Here is a 21,214-nt window from a genome sequence, read left to right on the forward strand (position 1 = left end):
GAGCTTTCTTCTATTTCCCAAACTGCAAGAGGCCACCTAAATTAACCAAACTTGATATCTAGGCTTTTAAAACAAAAGCACAAGTAATACTAGCAGAAGTGGAAGAAAAAAGGCCTCCTTTACCTTTCTTCTGCCACCTATAATTCCAGATGAGTGACTTTTTATGGACCAGACCCTACAAGTGTGATAACTCTTGACCCAAAGAGAGTGATGTAAAAGAATAAACTCTTCTTAGCTGGAGTCTTTGCTGCCTGCCTGTGAGGGAACTCATGGTTATTTGCCCAACGAAATATTGGTGATCAGCAGTAGACACTTGAAAAACATTTTGTGGATATATATATGTATAGACTCACATATACACATATACACACATATTTATCACTGTTGAGATTTAACCAATTTATACATATACATATAAAATTGCACATACATATTTTATGAACATTTTATACTTAAATATTTTTATATTTTTATCTATTTTACATATTTTATATATACGCATATGTATAAATTTTATACATATGCATATATAAAATGTATGTCTAAATGTATACATAGACATATATGTATGTATAAATTGGTTGTCTCATCAACACAGCTAAGGTGATGCTTACATTCAGACACCTGAAATCAAGTCTATTCTATGCAAATAATATATATATATCAATCAGGCAAAACAGACAAAACTGTTTTTATGTAGTTTACATTGTAGTGAGTGGAAGAGAAAAGGAGCAAATAAATAAGAAAAAATATATCATAAATCACATGGTATAGATAAAATTGGTAAAGGGAATGAAGGGTCGGAAGGTAAAATTTCACAGAAACATTTATGTAATGGCCAGAAGTATGTCTGCCAGAAGAGATACAAGTGTGAGATCAAGGCCTTGAGATGAGAGCATAATTAGTGTTCTGGAGGAAAAGCAAGGAGGCAAATCTAAGTGATCGAACTTGGAGAGGTATTGGAGGACTGGACTGTGAGGTCTTACAGTCATTGAAAGGCTTTCAGGATTACCCTGAGTATGATGGGAGCCATAGAGGTGTGGTCTGCAAACTGATATGATACAGAATATTTTACAAGGATCACTCACTGCACTTTTGAGGACACACTGTAGGGCCATTGGGGTAGACTTAGAGAAACCAGTTCAGAGGTTGATCACAATAGTCCAGGGGAATGTAGAGGGTGGCTATGTAGGGCAGTGGGAGAAGAGGTGGTGATACCTGGTCAGCATCTGAATCTACTCTGTAGGTAGAATGGAAGGTGTTTTATTAATGGAATGGATGACAGACAGAGAACTATAGATCGCTGCCAAAGGCAGAAACTGAGCGATGGGGATATGGCGTTGCAGTGAGATAGGAACAATGGAAGGAAAAAGGATTCAGGGTTAAGCTGGGAGAGGGAGATCAGGAATTGAATTTAGCACTGTAGAGTTAATGACACTTGTGACTATCTAAATGAGTGTATTAAAGAAGCAGGTAGGTAAACAAGACTAGACTTCAGGGTAACGTCTGTGCTTTAGATATGCATATGGATTCATCAGCATATAGATGGATGTATACGAATGAAGCCAGAGGATGTATATGAAGCCAGAGTGTAGTCCAAGGATTGAGCCGCTGGGTATTCCAAGTTTTAGAGGCTGGGAGATGTGCAGATGCAGAGAAGAAAATTGAAAAGGAACATTCAGGCCAGGCACAGTGGCTCATGCCTGTAATCCCAGCACTTTGGGAGGCCGAGGCAAGCAGATCGCAAGGTCACGAGATCAAGACCATCCTGGCTAATATGGTGAGACTCCATTTCTACTAAAAATACAAAAACAAAAAAAGTAGGTGGTGCACACCTGTAGTCCCAGCTACTCGGGAGGCTGAGGCAGGAGAATCACTTGAACCCGGGAGGCGGAGGTTGCTGTGAGCCAAGATTGTGCCACTGCACTCCAGCCTGGCGACAGAGCGAGATTCTGTCTCAAAAAAAAGAAAAGAAAAGGAACATTCAACAAGCTAAAATTAAAACCAGCAGAATGTGTTGTCTTGGAAGAAAGATAGCAAAGGCGTTTCTAGAAGGTTGGTATAATGAGCAACAGTGTTGACAGGCAATCAAGGGAGATGAGGACCAGTTTCTGGCCACCAAGGTTCACATGTCGAGGCCACTGGGGATCCTGCTAAGACCACTTTTGGTTTGGAGAACATTGACACATCTAATTGATAATACTAAAAACCAACCAATCAAACAAAACACAGCAAAACAAAACCCAAAACTACAAATAATAAATATTGTGAAGCTCATATGAAAAGTGAACAATTATTAAAGCTTTATATTTCATGACAAAGCAATTACTTAACAGGAACCTTATGTAGGAAAGCCTGCATAACTCCAAGTTGCTCCTGGCATCAGTATGCATGGTCCTTTGCCTTCACAATCTCTCCAAAGGCCCGTTCTGACTGCCACTTAGTGACGAGCTCATGGGGTGCACTTACCTCTCAAGAAACTGCTAATGTTTGTCCACCATCACTTCTCTGGAGTACGTGAAATGTGTTCTCCGAGAGAGCTCTGGAAATATCTGCCTTAGTCTTGCTGTTTGTTGACCCCTAAAGACTGAGCCCCAGAGCCTCACTGAAGTTGTTCCTTCCTTCCTTGCCATGCAAGTGGGTTACAATCCTGCTCAGAATTATGGCGTGTTTTTCTCTCTAGCTAACTGAAGAGGGAGCCAGGTCCTGTAGTGTCTTGCCATGTCGTCTTTGGACAGAAGTAAACCACAGTCACCTCTTATTTTCATGGTTTTCCCTCAGAGCGGATCAGTGAAAAGACATGATGTGTATTGCGGTAGGCAGGCACTACCCTGCTCCCAGACTCTCACTGCCTGCCATTCATGCCTATGTGTTCCTCTCCCACAGTGAATAGAGCTGGCCTGTGTAAGTTATAGAATATAGCAAAAATGACTGTTCAAGTTGTATTGTTGTCCATTTTTGCATAACACATACACATTATCTCTCTATTTTTGTGGGTCAGGAATCAAGAGTATCTTAACTGGTTCTTGTGGCTGCGTTCCTTAAAAGGCTGAAGTCGAGTTAAGACTTGACTGAGCTGGGAGGGTTCATTTCTAAGCTCACCCAGGCTTTGCTGTTAGTATTCATGATCTCACAAGCTGTTTTCCTGGGGCCTTAGTTTCTCTCTGTAGGTCTAAGGCGTCTCGCAGTTCCGTGTCCTGTTGTCCTCTCCATGGGGCAGCTAACAACATGGCAGCGTGTTTTATCAAAACAAGCAAGTGAGAAGGAGATGGAGGGGTAGAAAAAGGGAGAAGGAAGAGGGAGAAAAAGAGCAAAAGAGAAAGAGGAGAAAAAGGAGAAGGAAGCGAGGGAGAGAGAGAACTTATGTAATATGTAAGCAGGACACAAGACTATTTTATAATCTAACCTAAGAAGTGGCATCCCATCACTCTGGTCTACCCACTAAAGCAAGTCACAAGGTCCAGCCCACACACAAGGAGAAGGGATCACATCAGAGGTAAATACCAGCAGGTGATGATAATTAGGAGCCATTTGAAAAGCTGACAGCCATACAAGGTTACGTAATGAAAGATATCACAGCTTCCAGTTTTTCCTCTGGGAACCCCAAAGTGGCCGTTTGGAGATGCTCATTAGCAGGAACTAAGGCTTCCTGCAAAGCACTAACATTAACTTGCCAGGCCTATGAAAAAACTACCTTAGGAGTGGATCCTCCAGCCCCAGTCAAACCTTCAATGACTGCTGGCTCCAGAGAACATCTTCATTGCAACCTCATGAGAGATAGTAAGTCAGAGCCACCCAGGCAATCTGCTCCCAAATTCCTGACCCACAGAAACTGATTGAGTATTTTGCGGGTAGTTTGTTGCACAGTGGTAGATAACTAATATATTCATACTTTTGCCCCCAGAGGCTCTCCATGGGAATTTCTGGCAGTGTTATGACCAGAAATGCTTTCATGAGTATATCCACTAACTAAATCTGTAAATACTCTCTATCCTCAAGAGGTCCTTCATTCTTCTTGTAAAAAACTGGGCATAACTGATTTAAATTGTCACCAGAACAAGCAACAGTAGGGTTTGAGGATTAAGTGTGAAAAAGTCAATTCTTTCTAGAAAATGTCCAGAGCTTTATGCTAAAGTTGCACCATTTGTTTTGAAGCTGATGGGCTGAAATCCTATAGCATGTCAGGAATTTTACTCGGTTTTAAGTCATAGTATAGTGAAAAGAAAAGAACTTTAGGTTCTCTGCAGCAGGCAAATAGCTTTTTTGGACTGAAAAAAATCCAGCTTGCTGCATTGCTAAGGACCTCACTTACTCAGCAGGCCGCCTGAAACACCAGAAAGGAATTAATAGCAGCATTGAAATTCAAAGGTTTCTCCAATTGCAAGTGACCTTTTTTGGTTTTGATGTGTGTCTGTTTCCCACTGGAGTTAGTGAGAAAGGTGAGCTAGGGTCTTCACCCCTTCTGGGGCATTCTTAAGAACTCTGCCTTCCCCATACCCTTGCCCCGAAGTGTAGGCATACAATTCCTCCCCAGCCCAAGCCCGTGGAGTCTACACACACATGCACTCATGAACATAGAGACAAAGACAGTGAGAGCCTGTCTGGTCCCTTCAGACTGCTTTGCTGATTTTGATTTACAGAACATACTGTAGCCTTTGCTCATTCCATTTATGGAACATAAATATTTCTTAGCCTCACATAACTAACAGATAACATTTCTTTCTTGAATGTCCCATTTATTTTACCTCCTAACATCACAGCTATCTCTAAGGCATCTATATCAGGAGAAAATCAAAGTTAGTAATATCGACCCTCAGATTGGAATCCCCACCATTCCCTAAACAGGGAGAATGACCTCCTTACCTTTATTCACCTCAAGTTAGAGGTCAGCTTTGAATTCCTAGTCTGGGTATCCATAGCCATAAAATTTCTGAATATCTTTAGGGAAGTCAAGTGGTATGAAAATACTTCAGTAGGTGGCTCTCCACTTTCTCATTTAACTTGTGCTTAAATTTAGCTTCTTAAGTATCTTCTTAAGGGAAAGTAGTTCAGCAGGAGCCAAATACAATTGAAGTGCCTATCTCATCGAGTTGTAACATCATCTAGGTGCTATTTCTTTTCCCAAATCTTTCTTTTCATTTCTCATGAGTCTTAATTGTGTTTTTTATCTGGATCTTAAAAAATAATCAGAGCCAACTTGGACAAATGCCATATTCTCCTCTATGATGCATTTTGCTTTGATTTGCATCACTATGTTATAAATAAGACAAGGATGCATTTCTGGTACATGTATTCTATGCCTCACTTATGTAATGCATTAGGTTGAAGAAAACATATATACATAGGCTCTATCCTAAGGGTCATGATAGTCTGTTGGGGAGATGAAAATTCCATCATCATAGCTAACACCTATTGATATGATTTGGACTTGTGTCCCTACCCAAATCTCATGTCAAATTGTAATCCCCAATGTTGTAGAAAGGGTGTGGTGGTAGGTGATTGAATCACAGGGGCAGATGTCCCTCTGGCTGTTCTCGGAATAGTGAGTTCTCATGAGATATGGTTGTTTAAAAGTGTGTGGCACTTCCCCCTTCACTCTCTTCCTCCTGCTCCGGCCATGTGAAGACATTTTTCCTTCCTCTTTGCCTTTTGCCATGATTGTAAATTTCCTGAGGCCTCCAGCCATGCTTCCTGTACAGCCTGTGGAACTGCAAGCCACAACCTATGGAACTGTGAGCCAATTAAACCTCTTTTCTTTATAAATTATTCAGTCTCAGGTATTTCTTTATAGCAGTGAAAGAACATATTAATACACTTACTGAATAACAGGCTGGGTACTGTTTTGAGTGCTTTGGTATAGGAACTTCTTTACTCATCATAACAATCTTAGGAAGCAGGGACTATTAGTATCCTCTTCTCCAGGTGTGGAAGCCGAGGTAAATTTTATCCGAGGTAATGGCTAGCAGTTGACAGACTGGGATAAGAGCCTCACAGTTCTAAATCCTGAGCTCTGGATCTTAGCCACTGTAGTAAAATGCTTCTCCAAAAGCAAGTCAGTTAGGGCTTTATGAGTCTCTGCTGCTCTTGAGAATGGAATTTCAGAAAACATGCTGGGAGTGGGCACTTGCCAGAATCAGGATTGAAGCTATCCGCTAAACCTTCCTCTGCTAGAGCCTTCCCAGTAGCCGATGGCAAGCAGATCCCCACTCCTATCCGACTCCTTTCCCGCTAAGGTAGTTCACAGCCTGTGATCTCCTTCACCTCGACATGTCACGGACCCACCTTCAGGCTGGAACTAAAATTCCTTCTCCTTCATGTATCTTTTCTAATCCACCCAAGGGTGAACATTTTCTTTTTTTTTTTTCCTTCTGGCAAATCTTCCTAATGTCACTCAAATAAATTTGAGTGCCTTGAAGCAAGAGGTATTTTGACATAGACAGGGTTGTGTAGAAGGCATTAAAATCAGGGTGATAATATTTAAGTTTAATCATCTATTTAATAGAACTCTTTCTTAGGGTCATGGAAACTGTCAGTGATATTCAAAATGGTTAACTGTTTCAGGGTCATTAATCTGGCAGGAAATGAGCACTGGATTTCAGGGACAGACTACATTAAGTTGAAGTTGCATTGTGAAGGGACACGTAGTATATTTCTTAAGAGAATACACTTAATTAAAAACAAAGAAGTACTAATGACTAGAAAAGTAAGGGACAGTAACTGGCCCATAGGGATGGACCTAATGCATACAGACAGAAAAAGCAGATAATTTGCATAACCTATTTGCTTCAAAAAAATGCGCAAAATATCTCTTCTTCCTATCCCAGGGCCCAGGAAGCTTAGTTCTAAGGGAACACTGATATGCCTTACAGACTCTCACAGTTCCTCATTGGGTCACATATTTCACACTCTACTTACATCTGACTTTCTACAAGCTGCATTACAAATATAACCACTTCTGTAAATAACTTGTAGCTTCTTGGGGACAGGTTCCCATTTCCTCACTTTGTCAAGGGAGGTGTGACATACAGCAGATAGGAGGCACATCATCTTGAGATCTCGGCCCAGCTTTTATTTTCCATAATATGTCCATCCTTACAGATTAAATAGCACAAACTGAGTATTTGAGAATATGCTTCACTTACTAGTGTAAAAAAAAATTAATAAATTAACACTTCAAGCCCAGAAGAGGGAGAAGAGATAACCAAGCAAATGGAATGGGTCTGGTGGGTGTCACAGCTAAAGGGCCCACCCTTCATTCCTCAGGCAAAACTGTATCCAGGGTAAGAGACCCCAGTTATGGGAAAAGTGCTGCTTCGTGAGTCTATACAGGGATCTCCCAGAATTCTCAGCACAATTCTCATTCTAGCTCTTCAGATAAGCACAGGAGCAGGTGAGCACAAGCCGCACCTGGAAGGGTCTGGCAGACCAGAATAAGAGTCAAAGAACAGATAGGACCATGGGCACGTGACCAAATGTCAGGTGCTTGTGTTGACGTATACATTTGAGAAATCTATGTTGAGTTTTGGCCTCCATCCATAATCTTCTGAAAATTAGAAAAAATCTGGTATAATAGGGAGTGGTTGGAGGGATGCTTCTTTACTAAAGAACAGGTTTGTAACTACTCTGAAGAAGTGGGAATTTAAAATGTAAATTAAGTCTGGGTGCAGTGTCTCACGCCTGTAATCCCAGCACTTTGGGAGACTCAGGTGGATGGATCACTTGAGGTCAGGAGTTTGAGATCAGCTTGGCCAAACATGGTGAAACTCTATCTCTATGACAAATATAAAAATTAGCTGGGATTGGTGGCCTGTGCCTGTAATCCCAGCCACTTGGGAGGCTGAGGCAGGAGGATTGCTTGAACTCAGGAGGTGGAGGTTGCCGTGAGCAGAGATTGTACCACTGTACTCCAGACTGGGTGACAGAGTGAGACTCTTTCTCAGAAAAATGTAAATTAAGCTTAATCTTAGAAAATTAAAATCGTATTTTCCACATCCAAGTTGTCAACAGAGTTTCATACCTACTATGTGTGGAAGCACTCAAAGAAGAAAATAAATATGACTGTCAATTCCACCACCACAAATGAACCACTGTTGACGTGTTCATGCCCTTCTTTGCAGTTTTCTTTTCTGAGGTATGTACTTTACGTGTTGACAAACAAACAAAACAGCAGCACAAATTCTTAGTCATCTCTGCTAAGCCTCTTAGGGGAATAGCACCATCTGCCTTCACGGGTAGATGTTTAGCAACACTTCCTGAGACACCTCGAGTGCATGTTCTGAAAGAAGAGGGAGTCACAAAGGGGACTTGAAGTCGCTGAATTTTCTAGAGTAGATTTGAGAGTAAAAAAGAGAGGTATCAAAATAGCAGAGGAATGTGGTGCCATGAAATGTCTTAGATGAGCAATCTCCATTGTCAGGGAATTTTCAAAGACATTTCAGGAAGTTCATCTCCAGTATACAGTTCCACTGGGTTTGAACTGTGCTTCATCCAATTCCTCTCCACTATATAACATAATCTGTAAAAGTGACCTTGTTTGATAACTTCTGTTGTACTTTTGGGAGCTCTTTTCCAGGTAATGGTTGATCAAAGCTCAGAGAGAGAACAGCTGGGACCAGGATTCAGGTGGTTAAAAATATAAAAATAAAAAAATACACAAGCCCAATGTTGGTAACTTGCCCAGTGAGCATCAAACTTGCTGCTTTTCTTTGTAAGGAAACCCTATTTTATTATTTAATTCACATCTGAAACACAATAATCTCATGTAGGTGTGACTCTAGTTGGGCTGAGGAGAGCTCCACACATTCCATGAATTATTAGGTCAGAAGCAGACATGTGACCCAATTCTGGCCAAACGGAAGTGAGGAAAGGTTTGCTGGAAACTAAATACATTCTTTAATCACAGTTGACAGTTATAGAGCCAGCCCTCCTCTTCTTTTTGGATATCCAAAAGGAAACGCATCCCCCTACTTCCTCCTGGTATCCACTTTCCATCAGCAAAAGGGCTCAGACTTATGCCAAGTTTGATTTTCACAGGAGAGGGGAAAACGCCAACTATCAGCCTCTTGACTGACATCTTTGAACCATGCAGCTGTCCACTCTGGAGCTGCTTTGCCCACCGGCCAGCTCTGCTGCATTAATCGCTAATGTATACTGGGCATCACATGCCAGGATTGCATTTAGTCTTCTTGCTTCTATATTAATGGAAAGAATTGGTCAGCACTTTTATTCTTGGTGTCTCTGCTTGATGGACATTAACTATGGAATGTACATGTAGCATTTTTAGAGTTAAGTTGTCAACATGTCTTATACATTTCCATGGTTATTGGTCTAATCAAGCCTATTCATTTTGTTGCTAATTTAACTAAATTAATTGTCCCCAAAATAGTCCATTTTTAAATTTATTGGCAAACAGTTCTGCATAACAATCTCTTAAATTTTAATGCCTTCTTTATATTTACTTAGATTTTCTTTCTCATTCAATGTTTAGTATATTTTCCTATATTTCTGATTAGATTTAGTTGAGGTTGACCTACTTTATCTTATTTTTAAAGATTAACATCTGTTAAGTTTAAAGTTTTATGTTAACTATTTTCCAAAAGAAAAGCTTCTCTTTTCTTTTATTTCTCCAGGTATCCTTTATTGTTTTTGAGTTTTTCTAAATTGTTTCTTTGAAAATTTACTTCAGGCCACACGCAGTGGCTCGCGCCTGTAATCCCAGCACTTTGGGAGCCCGAGGTGGGCAGATCATGAGGTCAGGAGATTGAGACCATCCTGGCTAACACAATGAAACCCTGTCTCTACCACAAATACAAAAAAATTAGCCAGGTGTGGTGGCAGGCACCTGTAGTACCAGTTACTTGGGAGGCTGAGGCAGGAGAATGGCGTGAACCTGGGAGGCGGAGCTTGCAGTGAACTGAGATTGCACCACACTCCAGTCTGGGCAACAGAGCGAGACTCCGTCTCAAAACAAAACAAAACAAAAAATTACTTCATTATTATTTTATTTAATTATTAACTAATGAAGTAATTTGCAAGATTGTGGTTTTTCCACTGACTTCCTTTTGGCACTCGTTCGCCACCATTACTTTCTTTTGTTTTCTTTTCTTTTTTTGTTGGAGACAGAGTCTCCCTCTGTTGCCCAGGCTGGAGTGCAATGGCACAATCTCAGCTCACTGTAACCTCCGCCTCCCAGGTTCAAGTAATCCTCCTCTCTCAGCCTCCTGAGTAGCTGGGATTACAGGCTTGCCACCATGCCCGGCTAATTTTTGTATTTTTAGTAGAGACGGGGTTTTGCCATGTTGGTCAGGTTGGCCTCGAACTCCTGACCTCAGCCATCATTCCTTTCTCGCACTATTCCATCTAGGAAGGAGAAACATAAGCCCAGAAATGTGAGGTGTGAGCACCTGGGGCTCCTGTTCTCAACCACATTCTTGGTCACAGCCCCATTCTGCTGCAGGCTCCATTGTCTGTCCTCCTCCTTCCCTAGCACTGTCACACTGTGGTGAAACTTGGTCTTAGAATAAATGTTGAGGAAAATTATTTGTTTAAATAACTTTGGTTCATGGATCATTTCTCCAGCCTTTTAATCACTGTAGAGTGCTTCTCTACCTACAGAGAGACAAAAGCTGGGGAAGTGGTTGTTTCTGTTTTGTTTATTTTTCTCTCTTCTTGGTCCAACTTCTATGTTTCAGGTACTTAGCCTTACTTCAGTTACTGGAAATCACTCTTGTATCTGTATGGGCTGTGTGTGAGGTGACTTTCTGCCACAGCATTTTAAGAATCTGTCCCATAGATTTCCTGTTGTGACCCATTACACAGTTACCCACTGCTGTAGGATTTTCTCCTTGGTCAATTTGCAAGCCAGGGAACCCTGGAGTCCTGCATGGTGGCAGGTCTATGCTACTGGATTTCTAGGATAAGAGGCCTGCTCAAGAAGAACTGAGTCAGCATCTCCATCTTGAATCTTCAATCTCAGGTGAGGTACCATGAGTCATCCAACCAAATTGAGAAATTGTAAATCACTGTTGTTTTAAGTCACTAGTTTTGGAGATTTTCTTTAGGCAATAGATAACTGAAACAGAAATCCGACCCTAGAATTGGATACCATGCAGTTTTAAAAAAACATGTGACATTGTAGTTGTGGCCAGGTAGTAAGTGGAGGATGGTTAGGAAACAATGAATTTCTTAAAAATATAAACGAACTGTTTCAAGCAATTTTTCTATAGGAAATGTGTGATGGTGTCTTATATAACTTGATTAGAAAATGCAACACAAGGGTAATGGCTATGGAGGCAGGAATTACTATTGAAGGATCCTTCCCTTTGTTGGAAGTAATTCTTAAAAAATTGATAGGCTCATACTTGGAACATTCCAGAAGAAAGTAGTTCTTTGACATGGTTCTTACCAGCTAAATATTGTAACTTACTTACAACCTGGAGATGAGAGGTTTGCAGAGCTTGCAGAATAAATAAGTGACATCTACACGTGTTCCCCCAACCCCCTTCCCATCACTAGCAGCTCTTGTACAGGCAGAAATACAGCTAGAGCTGTCTCCTGCCTTTATAACACACCAGTTCAACCAAGTTGATCCTAAGCATGTGGTCCCCTACTGGAGAATGAGTCCCCCGTATAGCTTTATAGTTCAAGGCCAACTGCAGCTCTGAGCTAGGGTAAAGATTTTATCAGCACACAGGCTTTCCTTACTCCAGTCACCCTTCCGCTGGGCTCCTACTCCTTGTCTGAGATGGGCCTCATGGCTGCATCTCATGTGGAGCAGCTCCCTGCTCATCTCCTTTTCCCAGGATATTACTAGGTCCAGCTGTAGCCGTGGCCAAGCAGACTGCTGCCAGGCATTTCTTCACCGCACTCCTCTTTAGAGAGCTTAGCAAAGGTTTTCCACATGTGTTTACTTAACTTGAATTAGCAAAATAGGAAAATATCGAGGAATTGTGACTCTTCATTTGTATACAAGAGATTTTCTGCTCCAAATCCTTACCTATGTTGCAAACTCCTTCTAATTTTATCTTTGTTGATTTAGCTTAAACATCCTCTCCTCTGTGAAGCTTTCTTTGAGATAGTTCCTCAAAATTGTTTGCCTAATAAGGAATTCTGTTATTGGTACTCCTATAGTGAGAGGTGAAGCCAGCTGGACTTCCTGGGTCTAGTGGGGACTTGGAGAACTTTTCTGTCTAGCGAAAGGATTATAAACACACCAATCAGTGCTCTGTGTCTAGCTAAAGGTTTGTAAACGCACCAATCAGCACTCTGTAAAAACACACCCATCAGCACTCTGTGTCTAGCTAAAGGTTTGTAAATGCACCAATCAGCACTCTGTAAAAGCAGACCAATCAACACTCTGTAAAATGGACCAATCAGTGCTCTGTAAAATGGACCAATCAGCAGGATGTGGGTGGGGCCAAATAAGGGAATAAAAGCTGACCACCAGCTCAAGCAGCAGGCAACGCATAGCAATCCGCTTCCAGATTGAGGAGGGTTTGCTTTTTGTTCTTCACAATAAATCTTGCTGCTGCTCACTTTTTGTGTCTGCATTACCTGTATGACCTGTAACACTCACTGGGAAAGTCTATGGCTTCACTCTTTAAGTCAGCGAGACCAGGAACCCACTGGAAGGAGCAGATGACTCTGTATGTGCTATTTTTAAGAGCTATAACACTCATGGCAAAGTCTGCAACTTCACTCCTGAAGTCAGCGAGACCGTGAACCCACCAAAAGGAAAGAACTCTGGACACATCTAAACATCTGAAGGAATAAACTCTGGGCACACCATCTTTAAGAGCTGTAACACTCACCATGAGGGTCTGTGGCTTTATTGTTGAAGTGAGTGAGACCGAGAGCCCATCGGAAGGAACCAATTCTGGACACAATAGCATCCTTGCATATTGACATTTATTCGAGTAAAAGTAGTGGCGATTGGTATTAGAAACTACGTTTATATATCAGCACTTTAAAATACATTGTTGGCAAGGCATGGTCATGCCTGTAATCCCAGCACTTTGGGAGGCCAAGCCTGGTCCATTACTTGAGTTCAAGAGCTCAAGATCAGCCTGGGCAACAGAGCAAAATCCCGTCTCTACAAAACAAAAACAAAAATTAGGTGTGTGTGGTGGTGTGTGCCTATAGTCCCAGCTACTGGGGAAGCTGAGGTTGGAGGAGTGCTTGCGCCCAGGAGGTCGAGGTTGCACTGAGCTGAGATTGTGACACCGCACTCCAGCTTGGCGACAGAGTGAGATCCTGTCTCAGAGAGGAAAAAAAAAAAAAAGAACTATATCTTCTCGATAACCTAAAACAAGTAAACTGTTCCATTGTGCTGATGAACAAAGGAAACATATAAGAGAGGCTATCCAACTAGCAAGTGGTAGAGCCCATTTTCATTTTTTCCAACAAAGCATGCTACATATAGGTCTTACAGTACTGTAATTAGTTGAATATGTATTATTCACTTCACAGACAGAATTTGTTGTAAAAAGGACTCATCTTGTTAATTTACATTGTTTTCTAGTTAACGTGCATGGAACAGTTGTGATATAAAATTCATGCTTGCTATTCAACTAGACAGATGTTTTCAGAGTTATAGTTTAAGTTTACATTATGCTCCTATTCTTGGCTTAGTAAAAGTTTTGTTAGTATTGGAATGAAACAAATTTCAATACTTTCTATTTATATGTACTTATTCTGCATATATAGGTGATTAAATTGTGATATCGTGCTTTGATTTTATTTTTTCTTGTTGGAGCGGCAACAAATTATTCACATTACATTTATGATGTTCTGTATCTAGGTGGGTTTAACCTCTATAGAACCTATGAATACTCATGGTCTTTTTTTGGAGGACATTCAATTGCCTCTAATAAAAACTAGTATATATTTAAATGTTAAGTCGATGTTACTTCTGATTACTGTACCTAAAGGTTTTTCCTGTCCACGGCCAAGTATAACAAAGTCAAACTTAATTGAATTTTTTGAAGTTCAAAGATATCATCTCTAACATTTCAAGAAATTAATTAGCCCTTTCGGCCTATTCCTATGTAATGCCTTCCCACCAACAAATGTTAATTTACCTTGTCCTTAATTTACATAATCACCACACAGCATAACCCAAGTCAAGGTAAAAAAGAATGGAAGTAGAGTCATACTGGTGATGTTGTTCATGTGATTTGAAAAATGCAAAACTGTCCCAGCTGCCAAATTAATCTCTGGCCCTGTTTTGCATTTCCTGAAGTTCAGTGTTCTACCCGTAGTAGAAGGATGATTGACTTTCTAATCATGACCTCCGTAGGGATACAAGGTGATACATTGAAGACAGAAGCCAGTCTAGTCGTCTAGCGCACATCATTCTAGGAAGTTCTTTTTATTTTTGGAAAGAGAAGTCTCACTCTTGTCACCCAGTCTAGAGTGAAGTGGTGCCATCTCAGCTCATTGCAACCTTTGCCTCCCAGGTTCAAGTGATTCTCCTGGCTCAGTCTCCTGAGTAGCTGGGATTACAGGCGCCTGCCACCATGCCTGGCTACTTTGTTTTATTTTTGGTAGAGACCGGGTTTCACCATGTTGGGCAGGCTGGTCTCAAACTCCTGACCTCAGGAGATCTACCTGCCTTGGCCTCCCAAAGTGTTGGGATTACAGGCATGAGCCACCACGCCCGGCCGGAAGTTCTTTGGTTTATAGTTCCCACATCAGTGAATTGGTTGTGAATTGTGCTGCCGTAAGCCCAACCCGAAAATGTGAGTATTCACAGCCCCAGATCCCTATCCATATTAATCTATCCTCCCTACTCCAGAGTCCATCACCATAACAACCCATGGTCTGCAATAAACAGAGATGCCATCATCAAGAAAGGCAGCAGCCGCACCTCTACAAAGATGAATGTTACCCACGATTCAGGGAGGTTTGTTTTCAGGACTCCTATGTGATTCTCTTGGAAGCTCTCAGTTTTCTGTACTTGTTAATTCCGTGGAATCCTCCCTTGAAAATCCGCATTTGGATCAGGGTTCTCCTGAGGTCCTGCTGGCAGAGGTATTGCTTAGAGCCATGTGTTTTCTGCCTCTTTCATCATCAGTGAGTGAGCAAATACAAAGACAGCACAGATCATAAAAAATAAATATGAAGATGAATATATATATATACACACACACACACACACACACACACACACATTTATTTATTTGCGATGGAGTCTCATTCTGTCACCCAGGCTGGAGTGCAATGATGCGATATTGGCTCACTGCAACCTCCGCCTCCCAGGTTCTAGCCGTTCTCCTGCCTCAGCCCCCCTGAGTAGCTGGGATTACAGGCACGTGCCACCACGCCCGGCTAATTTTTGTATTTTCAGTGGAGACGGGGTTTCTCCATGTTGGCCAGGCTAGTCTCGAACTCCTGATCTCAAGTGATCCTCCTGCCTTGGCCTCCCAAAGTGCTGGGATTACAGGTGTAAGCCACCATTCCCAGCCAGAAAAGAATATTTTAACATCTACCTGTATCTATCTGGATCTTGGCTCACTGCTTCATATTTCATGGAACATCATTTCTGAGAGATTAATTGATACAAAACAGTCATGCACACCTCCATCTACACACACACACACACACACACACACACACACACACGAGTACCATGGCAAACACGGTTTTGAAAACTGTCTCGTAATATGATTCCTTTGCATAGTGCTTTATTCTTTTGAGTCTTCTGAACATTCCTGCAGTGAAGAAACTGGTTTATCTAATTTAGTTTCCAAAACTTACTTGAGCACTGATGAGGAAGCAAATTTTAAAATCTCTGTGCATAGCTATGGAGTTATGAGATGAAAGGAAGTACAGCATATTACCAGAAATGTCACACTGAATAAAGGAATATCTCAGAGGACAAAAAGAGAAGGATGTGCTTTTTCCTGCAAGGAGGCACGGAGGTGTCCACCCACCTTATCTCCCTCAGCGTTCAGCTGGAGGTCCAGTTTGGCTCACAGCAATTCTTTTGCATACTTCCTTTATTCAGCTCACTGAAAATCACCAATTGATATCCATTTCTCAGTACTTTAGAAAGTACTGACAAAGTGTGAGGATTTTTCTGCCAAATGCAAACTCTCCTGGGAAGAGTAGGTAGGTAGGCCCTTGTTAGAGGTTTTCCAAGGTGTCATCATATAGGGAGCTGGGCATCGCTCACAGTGTACAGTAAAGGGAGGACTATCTCGAGTATCACGTACTGCATTGTAGAGCCTCTCTGAGAGTCCGATCTACGTGTGGGTAGGGTAAGGGCAGGCCGTGCCATAGGAAAGTAAGCTACAAGGCCTAAAGCCTTAGCTGGAGAAGCATGGACACCAGGCGCAGAACGCGGCTCCTCCTTAATCTTGTCATAGGCAAGCACTGCCTGCAGCTCTCTGTAGCAGAAAGAGGTTGAGCCTTAAAGTAGCACTTATTTATTGTGACATTCTGTTATGTTCTCTGGATAAATATAGGATTTTTGTTGCAAGAACTATTGATCCTTTCAAGCATCATAAATTCTCCCTAAGAAAAGAAACAAATCTGGGCAAATAAGCTAAGTTTTACTTTGTCTTTATAATCTAAATAATAAAAATCTATATACTTTAGAAACAAGATCACACAGAAACCCTTACTAAAAAAGCTTCTGAAAGTTATATTTTGGCATTTCAAAAATCTTAACTGTTGCATCCAAATACTAATTAGATTGTAAGATTCTGAAAGTTTCCTTGTAGCGTTTTTTGTTATGCCTGCAACAAAATTATATATATGTAAAATATATACATATGTATGTATATGATAAATGTTTTTCTCAAGGAATGAGATTGCAGAGATAAATGTCTTTTCAAAATGCAACCATTACTAAAGATATATGATAACTTTTTTCAACAGTAAGTTACGGTAGTTGGGCTTTTTCTGTTTACAACGTTATTTCTGAGTTGTGAAAATTCTCTGTCCATGTATTTTCCTGTATTACCACATTCTTCTGTCATATCCCCCATTCAATCTTCGTTGCCACTGAGACAGACAGAAAGCAGAAGAACACTTTTTTTTCCTCACATCTATAATGGAATCCTTAGCAGCAGACACTAACTGCTCCAGGTCTGCCAAACAGATGGATTTACTCTCCAACTTATTGCATCCTGTTTGTTTGTTTGTTTGTTTTTATGGTACATATCTTTTGTCACCGAATCCTATGGTATGAAGAGAATATAAAGTGTCTGTGGATATCGCAAACTTACAGTAAGCAAGGGGCCTACTGTGTGTTTCCCTTCTAGGCCCAGCAAAATATGAGCACAGAACATACACAAATATTTGCTGAATAAATAAATTAATGAGAACTTTTCTCCCAATCAAAATGTTACTCTCAGAGCAGCTTGCTTTAGATATTTCCTAGAAGACATCAGATCACTCAGTATGACCTATTACTCCTTTAGCTTCCTCTAATGTGTCATTATTTATTCAGACTTTAGAGAAATTTTGAATTACCACAAATATCTGGACAATGGGGGATAAATTACCAGACTGTTAGTTTTCTCTTTATTTACTATTCTAGTAAAATACAATGTAACATATGTATCTTATGGTGGACCGTGCATACCCTCCACTGAGTGAAGAGGAAGTGTCTGAGGTGACCTTTCTAAAACCATAATTGGCCAATTATTACTTAATAAAACACACATCTACAGTGTGTCCTAGTTTAGGCTCAAAATAACCAGACTTTACCTTGGTCAAAATCAGAACCATTTTAACCTTGCAAAAGTTATTTCTTAAATCATCTTTTTGTATGTTTAAAAGAGAAAGTCTTACAAGATATATTGAATTATAGATATTAAAACAAATATGTTTTCAAAACCCTGGACAGGAAATGTTAACCTTTTCTAAGCTAGGGCTAGAGCTATTTATTTTGCTTCACAGGAAACAGTACAGATCAGCCAAAATCATGATGCTAACATATGCTATGAGTAACTCGGATATGAGTCTAGTTTAAGAGCATATGATCTTTCTTTTTTCCTATCTACAAGGTGCAGGGTTACTCATCCAAAAGAAGTGTTCACCATGGAAAGTAATTGACCAACTGGCAGGCAGAATTGTGGCATCCGCCTGAGCTTCCATTAGGCAATCAATCTTGCTTTTCCTTTTCCTTACAAAGCCCATGCCACGGGCCCAAAGTTACTGGCAAGTTGCCCTGCTTGTCCCAAATAATAGGAGGAGGCTAGACTTTTAATACAGAGGTAACATAACTCTGAAAATGTCCCAGTGTTGTGTCAGCTGGGAAAGCTTTCAGTCGGTGTCGTTATGCCCTTGCTTTCCCACCTGTGGTGAGGTGCATGCACGACCTCTCTCCCAGAACATTAGGGGAAGCGGCGTCCGCAGAACCCAGAGCTCCGTGCTGCTCAGGTGGAGCTGCCGCCATTAGTATTCCAGAGGTCTCCCGATGTGCTGCAGACTGCTCTGCAGCCTCAGCCTTCAATCTGGATCAGGGATGAGGCAGTTTACATTTAGTTTGGGAAATTGATGTTTAGTAGAGAAGAAGGTGTGATGGAGATGGAGGGATACATAATGAAAAACACTGTTTAATGTTATGTTTGTGAACATGGGCATTTAGATGATAATTTTGATGTTCCTGATGGTATTTCAACAGGAACAGAGCTACCAGACCAGTGTGCTCAAACACATCCTCAACACAAGGCATTTACTGCTCCCGTGTCATATCCAAAGAAGAGCTTGCCTCGTGGTTTATTCCCAGAAAGTCTGGTATAACAAAAGGCATGTGTAATTTACAATTGTAAGATTATTTAACACCATTATGTATATATTTTATGTTAAAATTTAAGTCCTGGTAATGTCTGAGGAGTTATTTCCTTATATGATGTATGATTTCATTCAGTAAAGAAAGTATGTAACACTTTCGATTATATATTCATTAATTCATCCATAAGTGTATACTTTACACTTACATAGTGCTAAGCTTCATGTAATATATATGCTCGGGACGCAGCAACACAATACTCTTCTATGATCCCTGCTTTCATGGTATTCCAAAACTTGTGACAAAGGCCAGTCATGGCCAGTGAGATGAGTTACAAAAGGACAAGGGCATAGTGATGAAACGGACAATAACCCCGAGTTCCTAGAGGCTGGTAGATTTTATCAGTCAGAATAGTAAAGATACAGGTTTTGCTGTAGTCACAACTCCCGCTTGTCAGCTGATTAATATAACAGAAATTTACTTTACAATCCTTATACAGGTTCATTCTAGGTCAGCAGGAGTCTCTGCCCCTAATCACTTAAGGACATAGGCTAGGCAGTGGGGCCAGAATTATGCAGAGTGTCGGAGCAGCAACTACATGCTTTAGTTTCGTGAAAATATGTTCCTCTGTGTTCACAATCCTCTGACCAGGACTGGTCACACTGCCCTACCCAGCCACAAGGGCAGGTGTTCAGTATTCAGCGTGCTGGGTGGAAACAAGAGGTAGGCAGCACGAATCCCAGTAATGACTAGATGGAGATCCTGCTTCAGAGTCACAGATGAATTTCCCCTTAACTCACAAGGCTTTATTTCTCCAGCTCATACATTATTCAACACCTCCTACAAATGGAAGAACTGTTTCCTGAGCCAACATGGCACTTATTTTTGTATCCTTTAAGCCATTTTATTTAACAATATATTTCTTTTTGCCATCACCATATCCCAGTTCTTGGCCTTCAATAAATATGTACTAAGTGAATTAATGTTTGGCTACACTTTGTGCCTGATGACAATGGCACTTGGCTGTGTGTGTTCCACGGAAATTCCTCAATACTGTTAACAAAGTGTTTACCAAATAAGATTGAACCAACTTGGAATGTGTGTCTTCCCTTAGATATCTATAATAAGCATAAGCATATTACAAAATTTAACTACACAATAAGAGCTGTGCTATATAATGTCAGTTTAAGGGTTAGGTTCAGCAGTAGAGTAGTTTTCTGTTTGCTTGTTTTTAATCCTAGTTCCTTTATTAATTTTGGCAAAAGTCTTAAATTTTCTGGGCCTTAAATTTCTGTAAGTGTGTAATGGTGACAATAATATATACCTATGCTATTGTTTGAGTTAAATTATATGTTACATAATGTTCTTAGCCCAATATTAATAAATAAACGAAACAGCCAAGGTGCGGTGGCTCATGCCTTAATCCCAGCACTTTGGGAGGCTGAGGCAGGCAGATCACTTGAGGTCAGGAGTTCGAGACCAGCCTGGCCAACATGGCAAAACCCAGTCTCTACTAATAATACAAAAATTAACCAGGCGTGGTGGCAGGCACCTGTAATCCCAGCTACTCGGGAGGTTGAGGCAGGGGAGTGGCTTGAATGTGGGAGGCAGAGGTTTCAGTGAGCGGAGATAGTGCTGTTGTGTGGCAGGCCAGGTCTCACTGACACAGGCCTCCATCATAACGGTTTCGCTACTGACTGAGTGGTTAAGTTAAATATTAAAAGCCAGTCCCCTTATACAAAGTCTGGGAGGTAACAAAAGGCCGCTAAGAGTTTTTCCTAGGCCTTTTCTGGGCCTCAAACCATGACAAAATAACAAGGAATTCTTAACAGGACTCATTTAGGATTAAATAAGTTTTTACTGTGGGTCTGAAGAAGCTCCCCAGGTCTCCACAAACAAGTTTATTGGGGGTCTGAAGGAACTCCCCAAACCTCCGTGATTTAGTAGGAGACAAGATGAGGGTAATCACCCCAGCACCTGGACCCATTTAGATTAAGTAAATTTACTTTGGCTCCAGGGGAAGGTCCTCAGGACTCAGACCTTAGTTACAGATTAGAAGAAGTTAATTACTTATGTCTTCAGATGAATGCACACTTACAGATAGACGTATAGCTTAGAAGGTATATCGGTTCTGGAAAATTTTGTAATTTTGAGTTGGTCTGGCGATAATTTCCAGGCCTTCTCCCTGTAACCAGCTGCAGAAATAAAAACTCTCTTCCTCCCCAGCTCATCTGCTTCTCCTTTTTCTTTTCTGTTTTTTTTTTTTTTTTTTTTTTTTTTTTTTTTTTTTTTAGACGGAGTCTTGCTCTGTCGCCCAGGCTGTAGTGCAGCCTGGCAGATCCAGGCACGATCTAGGCTCACTGCAAGCTCCACCTCCCGGGTTCACGCCATTCCCCTGCCTCAGCCTCCCAAGTAGCTGGAATTACAGGCTCCCGCCACCACGCCCGGCTCATTTTTTGTATTTTTAGTAGA

The 21,214-nt window shown here is 41.0% G+C and overlaps 1 non-coding gene across 1 annotated transcript; it reads right to left on the minus strand.

Moving 5' to 3' along the window:
• Positions 1–16,976: 16,976 nt before the first annotated feature.
• Positions 16,977–17,109, minus strand: LOC112428574 (small nucleolar RNA SNORA31). Its single transcript, XR_003020582.2, has one exon. It is a non-coding gene; the product is annotated as a small nucleolar RNA SNORA31 (small nucleolar RNA).
• Positions 17,110–21,214: the final 4,105 nt, after the last annotated feature.

The sequence above is a fragment of the Macaca nemestrina genome, chromosome 4 (genome assembly GCF_043159975.1).
Source record: "Macaca nemestrina isolate mMacNem1 chromosome 4, mMacNem.hap1, whole genome shotgun sequence".
In the NCBI taxonomy this organism is placed as follows: domain Eukaryota; kingdom Metazoa; phylum Chordata; class Mammalia; order Primates; family Cercopithecidae; genus Macaca; species Macaca nemestrina.